The sequence below is a fragment of the Ictidomys tridecemlineatus genome, chromosome 5, assembly GCF_052094955.1.
Source record: "Ictidomys tridecemlineatus isolate mIctTri1 chromosome 5, mIctTri1.hap1, whole genome shotgun sequence".
Lineage (NCBI taxonomy): Eukaryota > Metazoa > Chordata > Mammalia > Rodentia > Sciuridae > Ictidomys > Ictidomys tridecemlineatus.
Window position 1 is genome coordinate 66,725,986 of NC_135481.1, and position 25,296 is coordinate 66,751,281.

The 25,296-nt window shown below is 40.9% G+C and overlaps 1 long non-coding RNA gene across 1 annotated transcript in view; it reads left to right on the plus strand.

The window, feature by feature from the left end:
• Positions 1–6,114: 6,114 nt before the first annotated feature.
• The window catches only part of LOC144377829 (uncharacterized), a 39,045-nt gene continuing 19,863 nt past the window's right edge, over positions 6,115–25,296 (plus strand). The window contains exon 1 of the long non-coding RNA XR_013439009.1: positions 6,115–25,244. This is a non-coding gene — a long non-coding RNA (uncharacterized LOC144377829). The remainder of the gene's footprint in view (positions 25,245–25,296) is intronic.

Sequence of the window (25,296 nt, forward strand, 5' to 3'; positions counted from 1 at the left end):
GATAAATTGAAACTCATGGAACAACCTGTGAAATGTTATAGACAAGTAGTGCAAGCATATCAAACTTGGTTTCTGTGTGGTTAGATCATTGTGGAGGAAGTAACTCATAGGTAGGCATGAGGGCAGGGGAAGAATATGGAACACCTATATGTCATATGTAGAAGTGTAAATTGAATTCTGTAAGCAATAAGAAAGTATTTAAATACTTCAGCAGAGAAGTCACCTGGTCAAATTATTGTAGAAAAATCATTCTGACAATAGTAGGAAGGGTGGACTAGATAGGATTAGATATGTCATAAAAAGATCAGGAAGGAAGCATTAACCATGGCCAGACAAGAGATAGGGAAAGTGGAGTCTGCACTCAGGCAGTAGCAGTAGGAATTGAGGGGAAGGGATGGTTTCAGGAACTATCATAGAGCTAGACTAAGATGTTGCAAGTCAGATAGGTGTCCATAGAGCATCCTGATGGAGTCAAGGCTCTTCAGTCCACATAGCACCTTGGTACACATCACAAAGAGACCCTTTTCCTTAAAACTTCATGTTGTAATGTGGTAAGTTTATGAGAACTACAGATTTTATTGCCTTCTGCCAGAAAATTGTTATGTACACAATCATACAACTTTGGAGTCAACAGTTATAACTTGAATTTTTTTGCTTTAACTTCAAAACAATAACAATGTCTCCTGTGTGAATGATATCCCCTCTCAATGGTGCTCTTTGCAGTACCCAGCCTGAGCAACCACACACTGCTAACCTGATTAGATATGTGTAATAGTCATATAATAACTAGGTTTGAGGGAGTAATGGGTAGATATTGAAAGATGAAGTCTTATAAATCACCCCAAATGTACAGATGGATTGAACATCCATGATAAGGCCCAGGGAAATACCAGAATTTCAGGAATAATTGAAAAAAAACAGAGAATGAATAAAGGTGAAATATTGAAATGTTTTCTGCTTTGGCCTTAGAAACAGCAATTCTTAATATGTGGATGGTCATACAGCTTCATTTGTATTTCATACATTGATATTTCCAACCTGCCTTTCATATGCCAAGTTCATATTTGGTATGTCTGTCTCCAAGTGGGTTATATGCAGTAGTGCCATCTTTGTGCAACTGAATACCTGTCCCTTATTCTATAAAAATGAGAGAAGACCTCCTCCCAAATGTGTTGTTACTAATGATAAGAAGCTCTGGTCTCAAATTAATACAACCTAGATCAGGATGGAAGTCCCTGGTTTTCAGAAAGCAGTAAATCTTTAACATTAATGATGGTACATTAGACTTAGTTTCTAAATTCACTTGTAAGAAGGAATGCGGAGAGTATGAGGAATACAGAATCAACACTCACTGGAAATATTAGTGTTGAACATGGGGACTCTCGTTCTTTATTTCCTTTTGGGGGCTGGAATGCCCCTCCTGGTGACTTAAGGAGATTTGGGTTTTCCCCTCTGCCCAGCCATCTGTTTTTCCTTTCTCAGTTGTCATCATCTTTAATTCATCTTTTTTTCTCTGTTGCCATATCTCACAATCCCTGTCCTATGACCACTCACCTCTACACACTCTCCTTCATAGATCTTCAGTTTTCTTGATTTTAACTACAAGCTTATTATAGACACACCCTGTGTAGACCTCTGACTCAGACTCCTTTCTCAAGCTCTGGCCTCTTCTCCTCAGCTCCCTGTCTGGCACCTTCTTCAGTTTAGTCAACCAGTAGTACGTCCATTTCTGAGCACGATTTCTCCAAAATTTAACTCTTCTGCTTCACATCCTTATTTTAATAATGGCATCACCATCCTCTATCTTTAGTCCTTTTGCTTTTACAGGAAATCGGTGTATCAGACAGACCCCTGGCAGGCTCTCTCACAGTCTTCCTGCTAATTCCATGTTTACTACCATTGCCTCCAATTTATGCTCCTTTAAGAATCTCACCATTTTCCTTATCTCCCCACCCTCACCTGTGCAAACTGTGGTGGTGCAATGCTCTCTTCACCTGGAGTTTTAGACTTTACATCAGCCAACTTGAAAGTCTCTCCACGCCCAGTATTCAGTGTATCTCTTTTTGTGTCCCTCTTGCTCTGGTCTCAAACAGGACTCCTCTCAACATCCAGCATGCTTTGCTGCCTCTCTCTTTTCTTTGGATCTTTTCATGTAGTATAAAACTGTAACTCTGATTTCTGCCCTGTGTCAGGTCCTCTCCCATGCTCTGATAAAGTCCTCTCTTCCTCTTGAAGAACCCACTTCACTGACACCTCTGCCTGCCCCACAACTAAGCCCAGCCAAACAGAACATCTCTTCAATTAGAGTGGATGTTGCAGGTCCCAAGCTAACCCCATAGAGCCTTCCTAGATAAGAGATAACTCCTCTTTGGACTCGGACACTGAGTTGAAAGTACACTTTGAGCTACCCAAGAATGAATGTGAAAGTCTGTTCCAGAAGCACAGAGAAATTAGGACACTGTCCTAATTTTTGGCCTCTGAAGCTGGCTCCTCTTCTTACTCTTCAGACCCACTCAAGATCCTTTCTAAGCTGGATGCGGTGGTACACACCTGTAATCCTAGCAGCTCAGGAGGCTGGATAGGAGGACTGTGAGTTCAAGGCCAGCCTAAGCAACTTAGCAAAGTCCTAAGCAACTTAGAGAAACTGTCTTTAAATAAAATATTAAAAGAGCATTCCACTGCTGTCATGTATTTTTAAAAAATAGAATATAAAGAGGGTTGGGGATGTGGCTTAGTGGCTGAATGCCCCTGGGTTTAATCCGTGACACACATACCCTCCCCCACCCCCCCTCCCAAAAAAAAAAAAAAATCCGTCGCAAACACTACTTTTCCCAGGAAATAATCTGCTTTTTAAAAACTTTTTATTTTTTATGTATTTATTTTGGTATTAGGGATTTAACCCAGGGGGAAATTTGCCATTGGATCCCATCCCCAGCCCTTTTTATTTTTTTTATTTTGAGACAGGTTCTCACTAAGTTGCTTAGGGCCTTGTGAAGTTACTGAGGCTGGCCTTGAACTTACATTCCTCCTACCTCAGCCTCCCAAGTTGCTGGGATTACAGGTGTGTGCCATGCCACTGCACCTGGCAGTAATAAGCTTTTTCAAGTTTACATTTTCCTCATAATACCAACCAAATCATCTTAGTTGATTAGAAACATCCTAGAACACTTGTCTGTTGTTCATTATACTGTGAAATCTTACCCTATTCAAACTACTAAAGTAAACATTGTAGAACTAGTCAGCAAACGTGAAAAAAATAAAAATTGTTGTTGGAATGGTTTTTATAAGTGTTAACAAAAGAGCAAATCTACCTGCTTCCTCCCAGAAAATGTACAGACTCCACCTCTCCATCCCTGCCATAGGATCATTGTTTGAAGAGAATAACTGATGAGCCTATAGAGAAGTGTTGTTTAGGAGAGGAGTAAACTCCAGGGCTGAATAACTCCAGTGGCAGGTGGGTAGCTGAAGAGTGGAGGGAGAGGTAAATGCATATTAGCATAGGTTGCTTGGCAGTGAGGTCTGAGAAAAGAGAGAGTAAGCTCAGAAATTGAAGGTGCTTCCTTGCTGCTTTTCTCTTACATTATGGGGGAAAGCCCCATTCAGTATGGAGTTTTAGTTTTTTTCCTCTTCTATCATAATTGCAGCTTTCAGGAAAATCTGACACTCTGGGCACAGCCTACAGGTGGTGGCAGAAAATGAAGGGAGAAGATAGTAGGAAATATACTGGCTCCCTGTTCACCCTTTGTGGAGCCCAAGAGAAGGAAGCAGCATCCTCTAGGTAGGGATGGTCTGGAAGCAGAGCACATGGTGGACAGGATAGAGCTGGAAGAGGCAGGGAGGGAATCCACACTAGGTAGGCCACTGAGGAGAGAATAGAGCTGAAACCTCCTCTCCCCCAGTACATACCAGGAGGGGGACACTGGAATGAAGGCAGAGCTGCCCCTGCTGGTACAGATGTTACAGATACACATTTTATTGGACTTCAAATGTAATACTCCAAAGCAGTAGGAGTTTGAAAAGATGAAGTGAGCTTAGTTTTTTCTAATATTGCCCAATTTAAAACTGTAAATACAATCAATTTATATCATATTGTGTTATTTCAAATACTTTGGTATGGTAGTTTTAAAAATTCATTGTCATTATATTGTATGGGATGCTTGAGGTCTTTATGCCATGACTATACACATTCTGAAACCAAATTAAGGAAAGAAAAAAAACTAAAACAAGACTATGAATTTCGAAACTTTCTCTTTTTTAAAAATATTTTTAGTTGTTGATAGACCTGTTATTATTTATTTATTTATAAGTGGTACTGAGAATCGAACCCTGCGCCTAACACATGCTAGGCAAGTGTTCTACCACTGAGCTACAACCCCAGCCCTGAAACTTCCCATAATGACCCTTGACTCTCATAGGAGCTAACTTTTCAAAGACATAAAGATAACCATTCACTTATTTTTCCTGTATTAGAGTCCTAAGTTGATCTTAAATGCAGCATTAATGATTGACAGATGTTTCACTGCAATTGTAGGAGAATTAAATTATGAAACAATAGGAAACCAGATTATATGAATGGACTTGATACTGTCAATGCTGATATAAATGCTGTTTAATGTCATCAGAGCTAACCTAAGACACACAACTAATATTTCCACTTAGCATTTCAGAGCTTTGCCTTGCATATGGATAAAAAAAGGCCTCTGTTCAGACTTAAAAATGTGAGCAAAGTAGGGTATGTGAGTGAATGAGTGAAAGAGAGAAAGGGAAAGGAAGAGAAGGCTATAGGAGAATGTTCATAATTAATTACTAAAAAGACTATAGAGGAATCTGTGGCTTTCTTAGCAGTGTTTTCAAAGCATTGTCATAGTTTTCCAGATAGACTTGAAAAATGCCAACATTTTGTGGCTGGGGGTTGAGGAACACTCATACTTCCATGAGATTTCTGGCAAGGACAGTAGGATTCTGTTCACCCTGCCCTCCACAGGGGCTTGAGAATCCTCCTTGCCCCTAAAACTCTTCTCCAACTATAGGAGACTTCCCTCAACTCTGATTACCTTTGAGTCCCTGGGGTACTTTCTAAACCAAGTATTAACTATGATTGGGAGAGTGGCTATGCAGACACCTTCAAGACATCCTGACACTGTCCTCTTTTTTAACAATTTGCCTTAGCTCCATTCAGTAGAAACTTCTGGATGAGATAGAAGCCAAAGCATGAAGGCTGAGTTCCTCCCTCTGCTGGCAATTAGCTGTGAGCTCTTAGGCTAGTCACTTGCTTGATCTGAGTTTCTTCATCTATAAGATGGGGATGGGGTGGTGGGGATAGAAATGGTGACATTTGTTCTGTCCATCCACAGAGTCTGGAGGTTGCTCAAGCAGGAAAATGGGTATGAGTCAAGGGTTAACTTGAAAGCTGGATAGAAATGTGAGTTCCTATGGTTGGTGCTCATGGTTGAGAGAAGTTTTGATTTCTTCCTATTTCTGAGCCAACAAGCTCAATTTGATAATAAACTGCCACCTGTGTGAGTATCCATCTCTCTGAGTATGAAGGCTTCTCAGCTGAAGCTCCACAGAAGGCAGTGGAAATATATTATGAATTGGCTCTCCCTGGCTTCTCAGCCTTTCTTCCTTTTAGACTCTTGTTGATCCTGGACAAAATCTGATTGATCTTGCCCCCCTCGCCCTCTTGTCACAGAAGGTGACCAGAGACAATAAGTCACCATCTTTCTTCATTTGCACTCAGTGGGACAGGACTGTGCTTTGAGACACTGGGCAGGTTGCTCGCTGGCAGGTAAAGATGCCGATTCCTGAAAGGATTCTTTCAGGACAGAGCTTGGGACATGACAGGTATTTCATAAATACTTTAGAGCATCAAGAAATGACCTGGGCCAGGCATGATGACAACACACTTGTAATCCCAGCAGATTAGGAGGCTAAAACAGAAGGATCACAATTTCAAAGCCAGCCACAGCAATTTAGTGAAGCCCCAAGCAACTCAGTGAGACCCTATCTCAAAATAAAATTCAAAAAAGTACTGGGAATGTGGTTCTGTGGTTAATTGCTCCTGAGTTCAATCCCCAGTGCCAAAAAAAAAAAAAAAAAGAGAGAGAGAGAGAGAGAGAGAGAGAAGAAAATAAAAGAAATGACCTGGTTTTCCAAATACATTTCCTTTGATTCCTCAGCTCAATACCATATCTTATTTTACTGTTCCCCAAAGAAGTTAGTGTTGCAGGTCTTTGCAGGCAGGCTGTAAATGCTGCTTTGGTTTGTGGGAGCTCTGGGCCCTAATTAACTATCCCAGCTCATGGGAAGCCTTACTGTGGAGCCTTAAACAGGCATTGGACCCTGGACTTCCAGGGTGCCAAGGCTCCCCAGCACGTGGCCTATGGGACAGGCTCCTCTCCAGGCCTGAATCTCAGGAGAGGGCTTAGCTGCAGAAATGCACAGGTGTTCCTTCTCAGATGCTAAGGTTGCTGAGAGACAGGAAGTTCTGTGGCTGCCTGGAAGGGCTCAATCTTGAAGGTTATGAAAGACAAGGGGCGGTGAATGTGGAAAATCACCCTGAAATTGTTATACATATTCATGTCTTTAGAGCATCACCCCTCAGTTGACAGCTGAAGAACCTGGAGTTGATAGCCAGGGAGAGCCAAGACCATGTTCCAACTGTAGTCATACACACACTCAGAAGTCTCATGTGTCTCACAACAATTCTGTTATTTTACATGGTGCACTGTAGCAATCTCGGTGATTTTTTATACTCACTGCCCTTATCTTCTGTAACCTTCAAGACTGAGCCCTTCCAGATACGAGGATTCTGAGAGCCCCCTGCCCCCAGAGGAGTACTACATTACTGGCCTTCCCCAGGTTCTGGCTCCCTTCAGAATGTCATTGCTGGCTGACCTCAAGCTAGTGGCTATTGCTGTTGGTGTCTGAGCAGGTTTTTGGGGTGCCTTTCTCTTTCAGACTGTGATATTCTTGGAGTGGGAGAGCAGCTGTTAGATTTTGGTTCACATAGGTTTTTCAATAGCTTCTGGATCAATTTGTTTTATTGTGAATGCTCAGAGAGATAATTCAGCAAAGTATCAATTCACTGATTTGCCAAGTTTACCAAAACAAGCAGTTTTCAAAGGCTTGTTTCAAAGAGTACACTCTGTGTGGACATCCTCATGCACATATTTTTCTCAGTCATATTCAGTATATAAATACATTTTTCATGTATAGTCAGTGATTCTAAAGATGTTCAATATTCAGGAATATGTTTTTATTATGAATGTAGTTGACAAGTATGTATTTATAAAGTATACATATATATTTATTCTAGGCTTATATCTATCCCCTACCTCAGAATGTGACTGTATTAGGATGTAGGGCCTTTAACAGGGTAATTAAGGTTAAACTAGGTCATTAGGGTGGGCCCTAGTCCAATACTACTGGTATCCTTACACGAAGGGATAGGACACCAATATCTGCAGGGGAAGATCATGTGAAGACACAGGTTAAGATGCCACTTACAAGCATAGGAGAGAGTCCACTCTGCCCACACCTTAATCTTGGACCTATAGTCTCTAGGACAGTGTGGAAGTAAATTTCTTTAATTAAGCTTTTGGTCTGTGATACTTTGTTATAGCAGCCCTAGCAAATATATCATAGTTTTATAGCTAGGTTTCTTAGGTACATTTTATCAGCATATTGAGGAATCTTTGATTTATCAAAAATCAAGTTATAGAATAGCTTAGATTTTTCATTATATATTCTTTGTTTTTTGTCTGGTTCTAGGGATTGAACCAAAGAGTTGTATCCTTAGTTCTTTATTATTTTTAGACAGAGTCCCTCTAAATTGCTGAGGGGCTCACTAAATTACCGAGGCTTGCCTCGAACTTGCAATCCTCTTGCCTCAGCATCCCAAGTCACTGAAAGTATGCCACCAGTCTGGCTAAGTATAAAATTTCTTAAGATTTTGATAAATATGGCAGATTAGCCATTGATTTCCAGCAAATAAGGTGGCTTCCCCTGTTAGCATATAATTGATTGGATTGTGCAAAGGGTCTGGTGATTTGGGACATGAGCTATTGTCTTAGCCTGAACTACTGTAACAAATATACCCAGACTAGGTAATTTATGCACTAGACATTTGTATCTCACAGTTTGGAGGCTGGGACATCCAAGGTCAAGGTGCCAGCAGATCTGGTGGCTGGTGAGGGCCCTCTTCCAATATGCAGATGATTCTCTTCTTGTTGTGTCCTCATATGGCAAAGAGCAAAGAAAGAAAGCTCTTGTGCATTTTGACAAGGGCACTAATCCCATTCATGAGGGCTCTACCCTCATGACCTAATCACCTCCCCAAGGCTCACCTCATAATGCCATCACATTGGAGGGTATTATTTCAACATATAGATTTTGGGAGGAGGCAATCCATACAGGTGCCTGTAATAGAAATTCTTATCACATTCAGAGCACACACCAGTCACTGTGCTAGATTCTGCCCCAAATGTCATTCCTGAATTCTCACGATAGGCCTAGGAGGTAGATGGGTATCCCATGGTACATACAAGAATATCAGCATTTAAAGCAGTTACATAACTCCCCATGGTCACAGAGCTAATCATTTCTTTGTTCTGATAGACTCAGGTGTAGAGCCTGGCTCTGCTACATCCTAGCCACATGACCTAAGCCAATGGTTAACTTTTCTATGCTCCAGTTCCTTCATTTGTATAATAAGGACATACTACTCACCTAATGGGGGTAGTTGAATAGATGTTAGCTCTTATTTCGTATGTGTGTGGTACTTAGTATTGAACCCAGGGGCAATCTATTACTGAACTATATCCTCAGCCATTTTTTATTATTTTTTAATTTTGAGACAAGACCTTCCTAAATTGCTGAGGCTGGCCTTGAACTTGTGATCCTCCTGCCTCAGGCTCCCAAGTCCCTGGAATTACAGGGAGATGCCACCACACCCACTTTAGCTATTACTGTTAACTTAGGAAATACAGTAAGTAAAATAATACCAAACATTACACAGTAGTATTTTTAAAGTGCTTTCAGTTTTTCAGATGAGAAAAGTTCAGTGGCTCATTCCACATCTCCCAGCCTGTACTTGGTAGGAAGGGAACTCAGCCCAGCCTTTTGGCTCCTGGTAGGGCAGAACCGCAAACTTCTCCTTACAGCCACTTCACCAGCCAGTGTACTTAAAATAATTAAGGATCCTGTCTGAGCCTAAAAGTTGTATGTCTATATGAGTTTACATCCTCCCAGAAACATCCAAAATAATGTTTGACATATATGTAGGCACTTGGGTTCAACACCACCATGTTTTTTGCTCAGCTTCATCAAGAATTTGTTGCAAGATCTTATGCAAGGTGCTGACCCTACCCACTAATCCCTAAGTGCCCTGGAAAGATGAAAAGAGCTGTGGGATGAAGCTGAATCTTTGAACACAGCTCTTTCATCCTTTCTTCTTCAGAAGGAAAATGCTGGTATCCAAACAATTTGTTTCATTTTCAGTCTATTCACTTGTTGATATCAGACTACTAAGGTTGTAGGTGAACATTTTTGTCTTTTGTCGTTTCTTTTGACATGGTTTTAATGTTTTAGTTATATATTAATTGCAAGTTGCATTCAACTTAGCAAATCAGGAAAAATGTGTTTATAATCTTCTCTTTAATTGTACTTGTCTAAGGTTAGGTTAAGTACTACTAATTTTTTTAAAAAATCAATGTTATTGAGGTGAAACTGCTGATTTCAAAAACAGATTTTAGAAACACATCAAACCTAGCAATGATATATCTAGAAATGATATAAAATCAAAAAGTAAGTTCTCTATAAGAGGAAATATTACCACCTTTAATGTTCGGGAAAGGCACACCTTAGAATCTAGTCTGTGACACATCACCACCAATTAAGAACTAGGGCAAAAATCAACCTCTTAGGTGTTGAAACTACAAAACAGAGAGTGTGAGGCAACAGCATGTGTAAGTATTGATATTATTATAATTATTGGATAAGTTTTCTAAGATCAATGAGTAGAAATTCTCATCTAGTAACCAATGCAAATAAAAAATACTTTAAGTGCTCAGCTGGCCAGATATCTGAAGCACATCAAAGGTAGGATTCTAATAAACTAACCACCTCATATTTATATAGCATGCTAAGATTTTAAAAGGTCTTTTATTTATATTAATCCTATCTGATTTGATCTTTAAAACCACCACCCCTATGCCATAGGATAGCCAGATAACATTCTCCCTATTGAGACACAAAGAGGTCCAGAATCACTTATCTGTGCAGGGAACAGAAGAGACAGAGCCAGCTCATCATTCCTTTGCATCACAATCAGTCGTGTGTCTTTGAAGGGTGCCTCAGACTCACAGCCAGGGCAGAGGGGTGAATGGAGGAGGCAGAAGGACCAAAGCAGATTACAGCCCTTCTTGATAATTGACCTACCTCAAAGAAAAGCAGTCAGTTCAAAACAATATTGTCTGTTTTGAATATGACTTTGGGTTTATATAACTGGGCAGGCTTGACCAGAATTGGTAAAGCTGGAAGAAAAAAGAAAGAGGGGATGAACACTTTTAACAATTTATAGATCACTGCCTTTTTTACCCAACAGAATGCCTCCTAAACATTGAAGAATGGGAGTGGAAGAGAGTTAGGGAAGGAGCACTGCTAGGGAGGTTCAGTTCTTTCTGATAGAGGAGAGAGTCATACCATCAGAACTGTGAAAAATGAATCATGTCTTTCTCATCAGAACTTTGCACAGATTTCCTGTAAAACTTGTCACCGAGGATACAATAAAGATGATTGTCCTTTTCGGGGAGCTGAGCATTTTCTAGGGAACAACGTAGATCCCGTTTGGGGTTGCAAATTAAAATGAACATTAAGGGGCTAGGATGTATCTCAGTGGTAAGGTGCTTGCTTAGCAATAACAAGTTACTTCCCCAATATGAGCCTACATGTGTGTGCATGGGTGCATGCGCGTGCACACACACACACACACACAAACAGATTAGAATAAAGCTGAAAATTGTTGCAACTGTTGTCACATTGTAGCATAATATATTATTCAAGTGTTTGTGGTATTGCTAATGTAAACAAACTGCCTATCACAAAAAAGAGGCCTAGGTTCAATCCCCCACACCACCACAACAAAAAAATAAGTGAAGGAAAGAAGATGAGGGGGGACACAAGGAAAGAAGGAAGGAAATTAGATATGTGTCATATGGCTTCTGTGGGCTATGTTCACTTTTCCAGGAAGTCATCGGAATCTGCCTACTTAAAACATTGAAAGAGCAAATGTCAGACTTGGTTGTGAAAGTACAAAGCCAGTGATGTTTTTGGTTCCACCTTTCATTCCAGGAGTGACACTTCTTGGTTTATAAGGCATTTCCATATGCATCATTACATTTAAGTTTCACTACAGCAGATTTATGGTCCCTATTTTCTAAATGAGATGATAGCTAAAGTCACATATTGGTTAGATTCCAGCTCAAAGCTCATGCCCTCTTCACTGCATCACAAAGTGGATCCACTCAGTTTCCAGGTAGGAGCATAATAGCTAATGTTATCTCTTTTATTCTTTTCTTTTCTTTTATTTATTAATTTTTTGCAGCAGCAGCAGTGTTGATTGAAGCTAGGGTCTCATGCACACTAAGCAGATGTTTTACCCTGACATGATCTCTTCTTGACTCCTTCTTATGAAGATGACCAAACACCTAATTGGTCACCCTACTTATATATTTCTAATATTTCATGGAAGATTCTCCAAAGACCACGTTGAATAATTAGATATTTTTAGGAGAACAGAGCTATATATGCATGGGATTTGCATATAATTTTCTTATATTCAAACAATATATGTGAACATTTTTAACATTTAGCTATTCTACTAAGATTGTCATTTTGAGTTGTTTTTCTTCTTTATTTCTTTTTAGTTTCCATTTTTATTGCTTCAGATCACCAAAAGGGTAGATCAGGAGGAGGGATGAAAGCAGGAAAAAATAAGTGAAGAAAGACTTTTAAGTCTAATTTTCAAAATGTGGTCTTGGTTGCGATGTGTTGAGGACTGATCTGTAATAATAATTCTCAAAAGAAAGTGAAGAGGTAGGCAGTCTCTACAATGGCCTTTTATGAGTTTTGTCTCTCTGTATTATTCTTACTTTTATAATTCTCTTCCCTCCTTTCTTGGGTGGATTTGTGTTGATGGTTCACTTTTATGAACTTGGTCCTACTTCCCCACCCTATTCCCCCTCATTCCTAACTCTGGGAAAGCCAGATGCCATCCCTATAGAGAGGCTCCTGTGGCAAGAAACAGATGTTTCCAGCCATAACTAGCAAGTACCTGGGGCCTGTCAGGGTCCATAGGAGTGAGCTTGGAAGCAAATTCTCTAGCTCCAGTGAAGTCTTGAGATGACTGCGGCCTAAACTAACACCTTGATTGCAGCATCATGGAAGTGCATGAGTCAGAATCATAAAGCTAAATCAGTAAATTTCTCACCCATGGTGGTTTTTAGCTTCAATTTTTAGGGTAATTTGTCCAGAAGCATAGATAATTAATAGAAATATGTATTTAAATCACTTATATGACAACTTGAGAAAATGCGTACTGGGGCCCCACCCCAGAGGCATTATTCAGCAGATATAGCCTAAGGTCTTTGCCTTTTCACCAAAAACCACAGGAGAATCAGAACTAAGCAAATTTCTGCTTAAGAGTGAGTAGCTTGAATAAACTTTCACCTGGGACCAGGCTTAGCCAGAGGGAAGGCTACAGGGGGGACAGAACTGCTGATGAAATAAAAGATGCCCAAATATATTTAAATTTAGGATAAATCCAAATGTTTTAATACAAGTGTGCTCTCCAGTATTTAGGTCAAATGTATACTGAAACAGTACCATTTGCTTATCCAAAGTTCAAATTTAAGTGGATGTTTCATATTCCTATTTGCCAAGTACTATCCAGAGAACCCACCAGAAGTGAAAGTCTGACCAGAAGTAAGATGACTTCCATTTCCAGGTGACAAGAAATAGTACCTCCTTACTGGCCCACAGGCCAAGGTTCATGCTTCCTGTTGGGAGGCCTTATTGTCCTTCTGCCTCAGGGGCAGGGGAGCCCACTCCTTGTTGTCCAGGTCAGATCCTGCCCCTGCCCACCTGAAGACGGGCCAGCAGACCCACCTGCCCCAGATGCCCGTGAAGTCCCCACACTCTCCTGCCTGACAGGGGCACGAGGTCACCAGTTGCCTGATGGGGTAAGAGGGCCTGTAGCCCAGAGCCAGGGGAGGTGGGAGGGGTGGATGCTACTGCCTGGCTAGCTCCTTTTGGCACTGACCGCATAGCCTTTTCCATAACAGTGAATGAAGCCAGTGCTCTCCTATATCCCTCCAGGAGCTCAGACACATGCAGCTGCTCCTAATAAATGTTTGTGTTTCTCATTCTGAGAATGTCTGAGTCTCTGATGAGTTCTATTTATTGCAGCCCTCAGTCCTTAGAGTAGCATGGTTTCATAGACGCCTCTCAGTTCTTGGCTGAAGACTCAAAAATCAGGCTTTTACTTCTTTTGTATGTACTTTCTTGTCTCATGCCTTCGTTTTGACGTGTTTATTCTGAACTGTGAAATGTCTTTGAAGAATGACAGAATATGAGTGAGTGTGTGTGAGAGAGAAACAAAGAGAGATGGATTGGCTCTGTAGACTGAAATGCTTATGGCAGGGAAGGAAGATGGACTCAGAAAATATGTACCTGTGGTAGAATCATAAGCATGCTTTGAAACCAGACCCAAAAAGTGAAGTCACATCACGGCACTGATGCAAACTGAAAACCCACAGGAGGGGAACTCCATTCAGTCCTCTCCCTAGAGGAACTGTGGAGGAATCTGGATTCTTGAGAAGGAGGTCTGGAATCAAGTGTTTGCCCTGGAGGATCTCAAGGACTCTAGAACTTCTTGGATTCTGTTTCATAAAATCAGTATGGCTGATACAAAACAAAGTAAAAAAAGAAACCAGGAATGATCCTGTTTTCACACCTTCTCCAGGAATCCCACAGTTCTGGACCCCAACCTCGGACTGGCTGACTGAATACAATGGATCTTCACTTATAGAATGGCTTTAGTAATTTAGTCCATTTTCCCCTTTTACAAAGAAGAAGCCAGGCTTTCAGGGTGTAATCCCAGAGGCTAGGGAAGCTAAGGCAGGAGAATTGGGAGTTCAAAGCCAGCCTCAGCAATTGCGAGGCACTCAGCAACTCAGTGAGACCCTGTCTCCAAATAAAATACAAAATGGTGTTGGAGATGTGGCTCAGTGGCCAAGTGCCCCTGAGTTCAATCCCTGGTACCAAAACAAAACAAAAAAAGAAGCCAGGTTCTATTTTGTCCTCCAACTTGAACTCTCTGGGCATCTGAAAAGTTAATAGCTACTTCACAGATTTATTTTGAGGATTAAGTGCAATGATGTATATAAAACATTCAGCACTTAGCACTCAGTAAATGGGAGCTGTTATTTCACCCCCTTTGTGTGCTTCAGTGGGTGGTAGTAAGACTGGGTTGAGGAAACTGTCTCAGTTTCAAAAACCCTAGCTTCTTGAGTCAGAGTTCACATCCATTAAGATTTTTTTTTGATAGAAAAGAACAAAAAAGAGCCTTCAATTTAATCTCTTTGTTTTAGAGCTAATGAAACAGGTCCAGACAAGTGAAGGCTTGCTCAGGATCCCACAGCAACCTCTTTTCTGGAATCCCACATCCTCCTTACACAGTAGGAAACTGCCACACTTTTAATAGAGGCTTCACTGAGATAGTGTCTCATTCTGCAGATTGGAGTTCCTAATACACCAGAACCAATGGTCAGTTGTATCTTCCTGGATACCACTGTCATCTCTGTCACCATCATCATGGTGGATACTTAAACTTTTCATAAATTAATAAAAGCTCTACATTCTCAACTCTTGAGAAAACTAATAATTAACTACAAAGACAAGTCTGAGTTTGAAATTAATGACTGTGGGATTCAGAAATGATTTCATGATAAAATAAGGAGTTTATTTGCATTGCAGTAGACAGCATTGCTTAGGAAAAAATGTTCTATAGAACTTTAAGAGACAAAGATCTTGTCTGTTATTTTAATTAATGGCCTGGGGCAGGGGGACTTGGCTAGAGGAAGAACAGTGAGGGGTTGGAAGCTTTTAATGCTTGCTCAGCAGAAATATGACTGTTTCTCTTTCTGAAATAGATTTAAGTGTGTAGCAATGTCCTGCATGGATTAAGTACTTGTTATATATTTTACTTATATTTATTTGTTTAATCTTTATGACAACCTTAGGAAACAGGTGCTAGAGTTAACTCCATTTTATAGATGAGAAAAACAAGGCCAGAGAGTAGCTTATTCAAGGTCAAATAGCTAGTGAATAGCAGCCTGAGAATCTCATCCTGGTTCTGGCTTCAGAGCTATCTTCTTCTTCTTTTTTTTTTTTAAAGAGAGAGTGAAAGAGGAGAGAGAGAGAGAGAGAGAGAGAGAGAGAGAGAGAGAATTTTTTAATATTTATTATTTTTTAGTTCTCGGCGGACACAACATTTTTGTTGGTATGTGGTGCTGAGGATCGAACCCGGGCCGCACGCATGCCAGGCGAGCGCGCTACCGCTTGAGCCATATCCCCAGCCCAGAGCTATCTTCTTAACCTGCTGTGTTCTTCTACCTTGGGAGAGTCAAGGGATCAAACCAATTATACCAGGAAATATTGAGACATTCCTCATAAATGTATGCTTTCCATCCTAACAATCACTGTCCCAAGATTAGGTACTTGGAGCTGAAACATCATGGTCCCCACTATTCTAGTCTGCCTATCAGTGTTGGATTAGAAATTCCCTGGAAACATGAGTGAGATCTTGTATTTTATAATCATCCCTTACTTTATGTAGCTGAAAGAAAATGAGGACCCAGTTCTGCTCTTCAGACCAGAAATGGCATAAGAGCCAGCATTATTCAACATTATAGATTTTTTTTAAAAAGACACCTACCTCCAACAACATACCAGTACAACCCTAATGAAAGCAGTATATTTCAGTGAGAAGAATCATAAAGGGATGCCATGGTAGCAACTCTATTTCTATGTTTTTCTTACATTATGACATCTATTTTTTAATCCCTTTCTCTTTCTCATTTTAATTCAGAAGTGATATCACTCTTGCTTCTTAGAATAACTTAAATTATATAATGAGAATGAGTCTTCTGAGATCTATAATAAACTCAATAGTAAATAAATGTGTGGAGAAGGGGCACTTATCTGTACTTTGATTTTAATAAATAAATGCTTCTGTATCCCTTTTACACCCAAGAAAGAATACTGCACAATACGTATTCTTACACTCTTAAACCCACTCCTCTGGGCTTTTATGTTTTGTAGAACATACCATATTCAGTATTATCACATAAAGAATTACCTCATTTAGGGCTGGGGTTATGGCTCAGTGGTAGAGCGCTCACCTAAGCACGTGCAAGGCCTCCTCAGCACCACATAAAAATAAATAAAAGTGTTGTGTCCAACTATAACTAAAAAATAAAGTATCAAAAAGAACCTAACTTAAAAAAAGTAATTACCTCTTTTTTCTCATGATTTCATCATGAATTTAATTGGATATATCATAATTTAATTATTATCATTAAAGAATACTTTAATTGGATCTAGCCTTATGCTCTTAAAAATAATGCTGAAATAAATATTTATCTACACATGTAAGTATATTTGTTCTGTCTTTATTATTGTTGTTGCTATTTATTTAAAAAAAACCTAGAAGTGGAACTGTTAGGTCTAAGAATATTTGTATTTTAAATTTTAATCACTTGCAAATGACTCTACAAAGACATTACACCAATTTGTTCTCAATGAGAAGGAACTTTAAATGCTGAGTCTAGCTATCCTTCTTATCTGACTAGATTTTCATATACAGCTTTGCTGTATATTGTGATTGAGAAATCAGCTATGTAACAAATATATTGAACAAATGGGCATATTGATCAAAATATTTTAAACTGCATAGTGGGAGGGAGTGTGGGAGCTGGTGGACCCCTGGCAGTGATACTGTCTTGTCAGAAGAGAAGAATCAGGTGTGATTTTCATATCTGTTGCTTAGAAAATGGTCAGTTGTTCAAGATATTTACCATATTTTATTGGGAACCTGCTAACACTATATTCTTTTGATCTAAACGCAGGTTGGTAAAGGAAATATCTGTGATATGAACTTGTACACTTCCCTATATGATAAGATAAGCATATAGAACTCCACTCTATAAAATCCACCTTCCCCCTAAAAGCTACATCTTGAGGTTTCGTTCCACCATCAGGCTAAGCTAAAGATATTTACTTTTCTTCATCCAAGCCTCCTGAGAATGCAGTAATTCCTTTACTTGTGGCTTTTACAAACTCCCATCTAGGCTAAAGGATTTAGTGTGTAAGGTAATTAGTGCCTGGGACTTATTTATCTATCTCCATCTGAAGCTGTACAGAGGTAGAGAAAAACAGTTGGCTGCAGACTTATCAGGGGAGAAGATTAATGTTATCATCTATGATAAGCTTTGTAGATTAGCTATGATCTCCCCATGTTAAGTCCTGTCCTCATTCTCCATTAGCAAGGTTAATAACAAAGCCAGCTATGTTATTAGCCTAGTCTATATCTATTATGATTTTGCTACTTCTCATCCTTTCAAGGCACAGACCAGCAGGTAAGACCTAGTCTAATCAAAAATCATATTTAGATGCTTGAAAAATAAATTTCCTATTGAGTCTGGCCCAGATCACTCTATTGACTAAATATCCTGAATCCCTGCCCAAGCCTGGCACTGGACCAGATCAACGGGGGACATAAAGTAAATAGAAAGCAGTCAGACATGGGCAAATTAGAGCAGAAAAGAGTAGACAGGGAATAGCTGGCAAGCAATTGTAGCCATTGAGGGAGAAGGTGGTGAAGGCCTGACCTGGGGTGGTGGTAGAAAAAAAGAAGTAGCAAAGTTGGAAGCCATGAAAGAACATTTAGCCATGAAAGGTTAAATGGTCTAGTGTAGTGCACAGAGCACAGGCTGGATTCCCACCTCATATCTGCGTGACCTGAAGGCCCTGAATTGTTGTGAGCCTCCATCTTGCACCTATAGTTAGAAGAGTGACACTGAGCCTACCTCGCAGGATTACTGAGATCAATGAGTTAACATGCAGCACATGTCTGACTCTTTAGGATGAGCACTAAAAAATGTGTATTCCCTTCCTGGTCTCTCCATCTCTGTTCCTGCCTCCTGTCTCTTGGTAAGAAATTGAACATAAAGAACAGAGGAGAGAAGAGGGAACAAGGATGTTTGTTTTGGGGATGGAACCATTAAGCAGATGGAAAAATGTTAGAAAGGGGAACAATTCAGAAGAGGAAAATAGGATTGTCTTTGAAATTTGGAGTCTGAGATGATGGTGGGTTAGTCATGCTGATGGCTGTAAAACCAAGGGCCAGAGTTTCTGAGAGAGAGCAATAGAGGACAGAGAGGCAGGAGTTTTCAGCTGGTTGTGTCTGAATTCCTAGGGCACATAGTGTCATGAAGAGAGTAAACAGGAGACCTGGGCTATTGCTCTTTGTTGGGGGTTGTATGATGTCAAATTCACTTGTCCCTAAGTGACAGGTGTTTTCATGGGTGCTGCACAAACACATTTGCAGTTGCCTTCAAGCGCTAGTTTTCCCTCCAAAGATGCTTGAAATTCACACTCATCTTCCTTGTGTATAGAGAAGAGGTAGCTACCAGGAAGATCTCAAACCCAGAAAGCTCAGGCAAGAAAGACCCAGAATGAAGGCAGCCGCAGTCACGTCAGAAATGAACAAGCAAAGCTGGGGCCTTTGGGCTCAGCGATGAAGACCTAGAAATGAAGCATGCATCACATCACTAAACAGACCACACAGAACCCACAGAGAGTCAGGCACCCACCTGCAGTAACCGTAGAAATGCCAGTCTTTTTAAGTTGACAAGAACACAGACACTCTGAGGACCTACTATCATGACTCCTAACAGCAGCTGACCCAAAAGAAGGGGTAAGAAATTAGAGTGGGAGGGCTGAGTTCAGTCCAAGTTTTACCCCCTTGCTTCTGTGAGCTTGAGTTCCTGAGCCTCAGTCCCCCCCTTTATGCAACAGCACAGAAACCTCCCAACACTTTGGCTGGACTTAAATGATCACAAAAAGCACTTTATATAACACGGATTTCTGTGAAGACAGTCATTATACTATACTCCAAGCCCATCCACGTTTGCCCTGAAAGAATCAAAGTTACTTTCAGTAATTCCGTTGCTCAGAATTAACATTAAGACAGGCAGTTGAAGAAAATGAAATTTATTCCCCATCTGAAGTAAAAAAGGTAACATCCAAGTTTTAACCCCCAGTTAGGACCTGTGAATGTGATCTTATTTGGAAATAGGATCTTGGCAGATGTTATTACAATCTCAAAATAACACCATCCTGAATTTAGGCTGGACACTAAACCCAATGATTACTGTCCTTCTAAAAGAAAAGACAAGGAACTTTTTTTTCCTTATTTTTTTTCCATTGGTGCATTATAGTTGTACAAAATGGTGGGATCTCTTATTACATATTCACACATGCACACAATATAAGAATAGAATTTGGCCAGTATCATTCCCCAGGACTTCCCCTTTCTCTCCCCTCTTTCCTCCCTCTGGTCCTTTTGCTCTACTCTACTGACTCCATGAAGAAGGCCATGTGAAGATGGAGGCAGAGATTGGAGTGATATCCCTATAAGCCCAGGGAAGCTGGGAGAGAGGTGGGGAGCTCAGACCCTTCAGAAGAAGCAGCCCTGCATCTACCTTGATTTCAGACTTTGATCTTCTAAGCCGTGAGAGAATGGATGGCCGGATGGCAGAGAGTCCAAAGAGACCAATACACCATCCAAGGTGAGAAACCTTGACTAAAGAGATTGCTGAGTCCCCTCAGCTGTTCACTCTGCCTTCCTGTCCTCAAGGACCATGTTCTCCCTTGGCCAGCAAGACTTTCTGAAGCAGCTCCTGGCACACAGCCGCTGAGTTGTATCATCATAGTTTTATAAGGCCGCTCCCCTTCTCAGGTGCTGCAGTGAATTCCATTTGATCCCAAATTATAATTAAACACTTTCTCATGGGCCTAAATATTTAATTCTTAGGGGACACACTTGGACAGTCTCATCCCCTGGGTCCATCAAATTTACCTTTGTAATCAACATCACAGTATATGACCGTTGACAAATCAAACCATGACAGATGATAATCTCTTTAGTTTTTTGTTTAGAGCAGAGATTCTCAAACTGTAGGATGCAGCAGAATCACGTAAGAAATGCTGGCTCCCTTCTCTTCACCCCCACCTCCAAGTTGCTGATTCAGTAGGTCTTGGGTGGGGCAAGAGATTCCTCATTTCCAACAATGTGATGTCATTGGTACCACCCAACAACACTCAGAAACAGCAAGAATGGTGATTCTCAAACTCTGCTGTGCGTTAGGGTCACTCCCATGCCAAGGCTGCACCACATACTAGTTAAAGGAGAATTTCTGAGAAAGAGAAGACCTGGAATCAAATGAAAATCCAGTGGCTTATAGGCACTCTCTCTCTTTTCTCCTCTCTCTCCAGCTGGCTGTATAAACTGGCAGGCAAGAAGAGTCCCTGGCTTGGGGCCCATCTCTTAGACCCAGGCCTGAGGGCTTCATCTAAAAGTGGTGTAAAGACACAAAAACTAGGATCCTATGGAGGCACTTGAACCTCCCACTGCCTAAGAGGTCAATCTGGGAGCCCAGCAAGACAATGATATAGAGCTGGGGTCCTGTGATGCTAGGCCAGGGTGCAAAGCCCTGTCTGGCACTTAACAACAGTCTTTCCTTATCTTTGATGTCACACTCCATGGTCTCAGTTACCTATAGTCAAATTGTAGTTTGAAAATAATAAATGGGAAATTCCATAAATAAACAATGCATAAGTTTTAAATTGTGTGCCTCTGAGTGACATGATGAAATATTATGTGGTTCCACTCAGGTCATGAATCTTCCCTTTGTCCAGTGATATATATGTTATATATTCTTCCCTCTTGTCCTTGTATCAAGGTGCTTATGTTCAAGTAAACTTGTCTTGCTTAATAAGGACCCCAAAGCCATGAATGCTTCCTTTAAGTGAAAAGGTAAAAGATCTCCATTTAATAATGAAATTACAGGATGATATGCCAAACTTGCTAAAATCTACAGGAAGAAAGAACCATCCATTTGTGAAAAAAATGTAAAAAAAATTCATGCATTTTGCTGCTATGCCTCAAAATGCAAGTGTGCAAAAAATATGCTTATTTAAGATGGCAAGTCATTAAACCACAAGGTTTGATACAACCTGAGTTTTCAGGCATCCAATGGGGGACTTGGAACATAACCCCCATAGATAAATGTCCCCTGCTGTACTAGCTTTATGAATTTGATCAAGTTTGCTTACCTTCTTCTTGTTTTTGTTTATCTATAAAATAGAGATCATAAAAATACCTACCTCAAGGCAAAGCTATAAAAGATTAAAGGAGAAAAAAATGCATCTAAAGTACCTAGCTGCATGATTTAAATGGCAGGTGCTCAGTAAATCTTAATGCCCCTTCCCCATCTTCCCCAACCATCTGTCTTCTCCTTTTTTCCTTTCTGCACTGGGCAGGAGAAAGTGGGCTGGAGAAGTAGAGTCAGTCCCTTTGTTTCTAGTTTCACTGCCAGAGTTTGGGACCTGACATCTTAGTCACTCTACTTTTACCAAAAAGAGATGTCATAGGAGCACCTCTTTTTGGTTTGTTTATTCTTCAAGATTTCTTTTAAACCAACGGTAGTGGCACATGCCTATAATCCCAGTGAATTAGAAGGCAGAAGCAGGAGGATCATAAGTTCAAGGCCAGCCTCACCAACTTAGTGAAGCCCTAAGCAACTTAGCAAGGCCCTGTCTCAAAAAATAAAAATGGCTAGGGATGTGGCTCGGTGGTTAAGCACCCCTGGGTTGAATCCCTGATACCAAAAAAAAAAAAAAAAAAAGATAATTTTCTTTTAAATATACATACATATCCCGCTTCTTAAACAGCAAGGTGCTTTGTGTCTTTGCCTCTACTTTGCTTTTTGCCCCTAATTAAATGTCTGGAGATCACCTCATAGCAGCACAAGAAAATAGTCTTCTATTCTTTTAGAGAGCTCTCGGGCAGTCCACTGTGTGTGTGGACATACCACAGTGTGTTTAACCAGTTCACCATTGATGGACAGTTAGATTGTTGTGGTTTTTTGCTGTGAGAGCAGTGTATAGTGAACATGCCTGCATGTATTTTTTTGTATTTTTGCTGGCCTACATATATTTTGTGGGGAGGATTCCTGGGAACTCCACTGATGATGCTCCCTTCACTATAACTGCTCTTCAAGACCCTCATCCTGCTTGTGAGACCAGAATGCTAACTCCAGCCTCCACAGCCTCCTCCCCACACTACTGACCAGCCTTGGCAGCAGACATAGCAACAGGAAGACGGCGTCTGCTTCATGCTTGTCCTCCAAGTTTCATGCCAGTGTGTCTTATTAGGGGATTTAATTCATAACAAGAATTCTAGCTGCAAATGGATCTAGAAAACATAGTTTTTAAGCTTTCTTCCTCTATCATACAGGGAAGCTCACAGGAGGCTGGAGTGCCAATTAGGAAATTAAACTCACCAACTAAATTCCTTTGGTTTACAAATGAGAAAAGTGAGGCTTGGGAGGGTTATGTCATTTCTTCAAGATCACAGTAACTGACTCATAGTTGGCAGCCCTGCCTTTGCCACCTTACAGTCCAGGTGGTTGGTCATCAGGAGATTTTGTGAGTTGGACTTTCAACTACTCAGAAAAGCCCTAGCACTTCATACACTTTGAAATTTTAATTTTCTCTGTACAATGAAATAACCCCACCCCCCACAAACATTCCTTTCAGATGTATTATGCTCATTCAGTGCGCATTAAGGGTTGAACTCTGTCCCACCTCTCCAAATACATATGCTGAAGTCATAGCGCCCAATACTTCAGAATGTGACTGTATTTGGAGACAGGTTCTTCATAGAGCTCGGAGTGGGCTCTAATCCATTCTGTCTGGTGTCCTTATAAGGAGAGGAAATAAGGACACAGACATGTACAGAGAGAAAACCATGTGAAAACACGGGGGTAAGATGACCATTTATAGGCCAAAGAGAGATGCCTGGGACACATTCTTCACAGCCCTCAGAAGAAACTAACCCTGCGACACCTGGTCTCACACTATAGGCCTCCAAAACTAAGAAATAAATCTCCACTGTTTAAGCCAGCCAGTCTGCAGCCCCTTGTTATGGCAGTCCTGACCATGCATAAAGTAGCGAAGAACTGTGAAGAAAGAAGCAGCACATATTCAGAAGGGGAGTCGTTTAGCCTCTTTAAGTTTCTTTCCATATACTTTTCTCCAGTTGCCTTACCTCTTGCTGTTTCTGGCAAGCCAGACTCCTTCTGGAATCTTCCCCTGTGAGGGGCATTTCTCTCAGAAAATACTTTCTGCCTCTCCCACAGTTCAGAAGTCTCCAAAGTGGTGGATTGGCTGCAGGTTTGAACCGTGATAGTGCCACCAGCCCTCACACAGGCAATCTGACCACCTTGGAGCTTTTGCCTCACTGGGTACCCAATGAGGAGTGTCGCTCCCTTTTCCTAACCCATCCTCTTGGGGGGCTGTGGCAGTCTTGCCCTAAATGCACTTTTCTTCATTTTCAGAGTAGGCAAATGTGGCGTACTAAATGCATTTTTAATGACTGAGATCTGCATTGAAACGTACTTTCCATCTTTGCTGGGTCATTAAGTCTTCAAACCCTTCAATATTTTAATGAATTTTATAGTCTGGTGATATGTAGGCTTGTTCATTTTATTATTCCCTTGGTGTTGCCCATGAGATGCTCCAGCAAGCGCTCACCAAAGGGGCATTTAACACATGGCAACTGTTCTGAATGGGTCCTTTCCTGGCAGCACAAGCCAGACTAATCCAGTCTAAAACAAGAGGAAGGAAGGTTTCCTTATGGAAAAGCTAAATGAATGACTAGAAAGTAAAGAGAGTGGAAGCAAAATCCATGAGATTTGATTTTTATGGTTTTGTTAAAATTTTTATAGTTGTCTAACCCTAATGCTAACCCTGACCCTGACCCTGACCCTAACCCTAGCAACCCTTGTCTTGTTAAAATTCTTTGTGCTTTTAGGAATTCAGGAGAGCTGAACATCTTCGTGGAATTAATTGAGGCAAAAGTTGCTGGTCCTAGTACATTCAAGTTACTATAACAAGACACCATAGACTGGGTAGTTTAAAACAACAGAATTTTATTTCTCACAGTTTTGGGGAAGATTGGATGTCTGGTGAGGACCTGCTTCCAGTCATGGTGGCACCTTCTTACTGCATCCTCATGTAGTAGACAGGGCGAGGCCTCTCTCAAGGGCCTTTTTTTAAAAAGGGCACCAACCCCATTCAGGAGTTCTCTACCTTGTGACCCCATCACCTCCCACTGGCCTCCTTTTTAACACCATCACTCTGCAGGGTTGGGATTTCAACATGTGAATTTGGGGGGTGGGCTACCGACACAAACATTCATTCTCTAGCATTGCTGAATACTCAGAAAAAGGCCTGTTCGGCCAGAATGGACTCTCTCTTTTTGTCTCAGCTCAAGTCTGTCTCCTTCAGCTCTTCTGGCTATTGGAACTCATGTGCACATTAGCTAATGAGCTAGTTTCCTGCGGGGAGAAAGAGAAGCCTTGGAGTCTTGTGCACAGATCACAGGGAGGTGTTGTTGCTTCTGACTTTCAGGGGCATCTTCAAAAAGTCAAACCAGTAGAACATTAAGTACTGTTCTCTCCATGGTCTGTTTTAGGTAGTTCTTTCTAAGTCAAACTGGGATCCAAGGCACATATTTTGGTATGTGCCTTAGGTATACTAGCTACAAAGATAGCAACATAGCAGACTATCCCAACAAAACCTTAACTGATGGTTTAACCCATAGAGAACCTGTGGGGTTTTTTTTGTGTGTGTATGTTTGTGTGTGTGTGTGTGTGTGTGTGTGTCACTGGGGATTGAATTCAGGGGCTCATGCATGCTAGACAAGTGCTCTACCACTGAGCTACATCCCAGACCCTTTTATTTTTTACTTTTAGACGGGGTCTTGCTAAATTGCCCAGGCTGACCTTAAACTTGCAATCCCCCTGCTTCAGACTGCTGAGTAGCTGAGATTACAGGTGAGCACTACTGCATCTGGCTAGAATTTGTTTATTGAATACTCTCTTTATG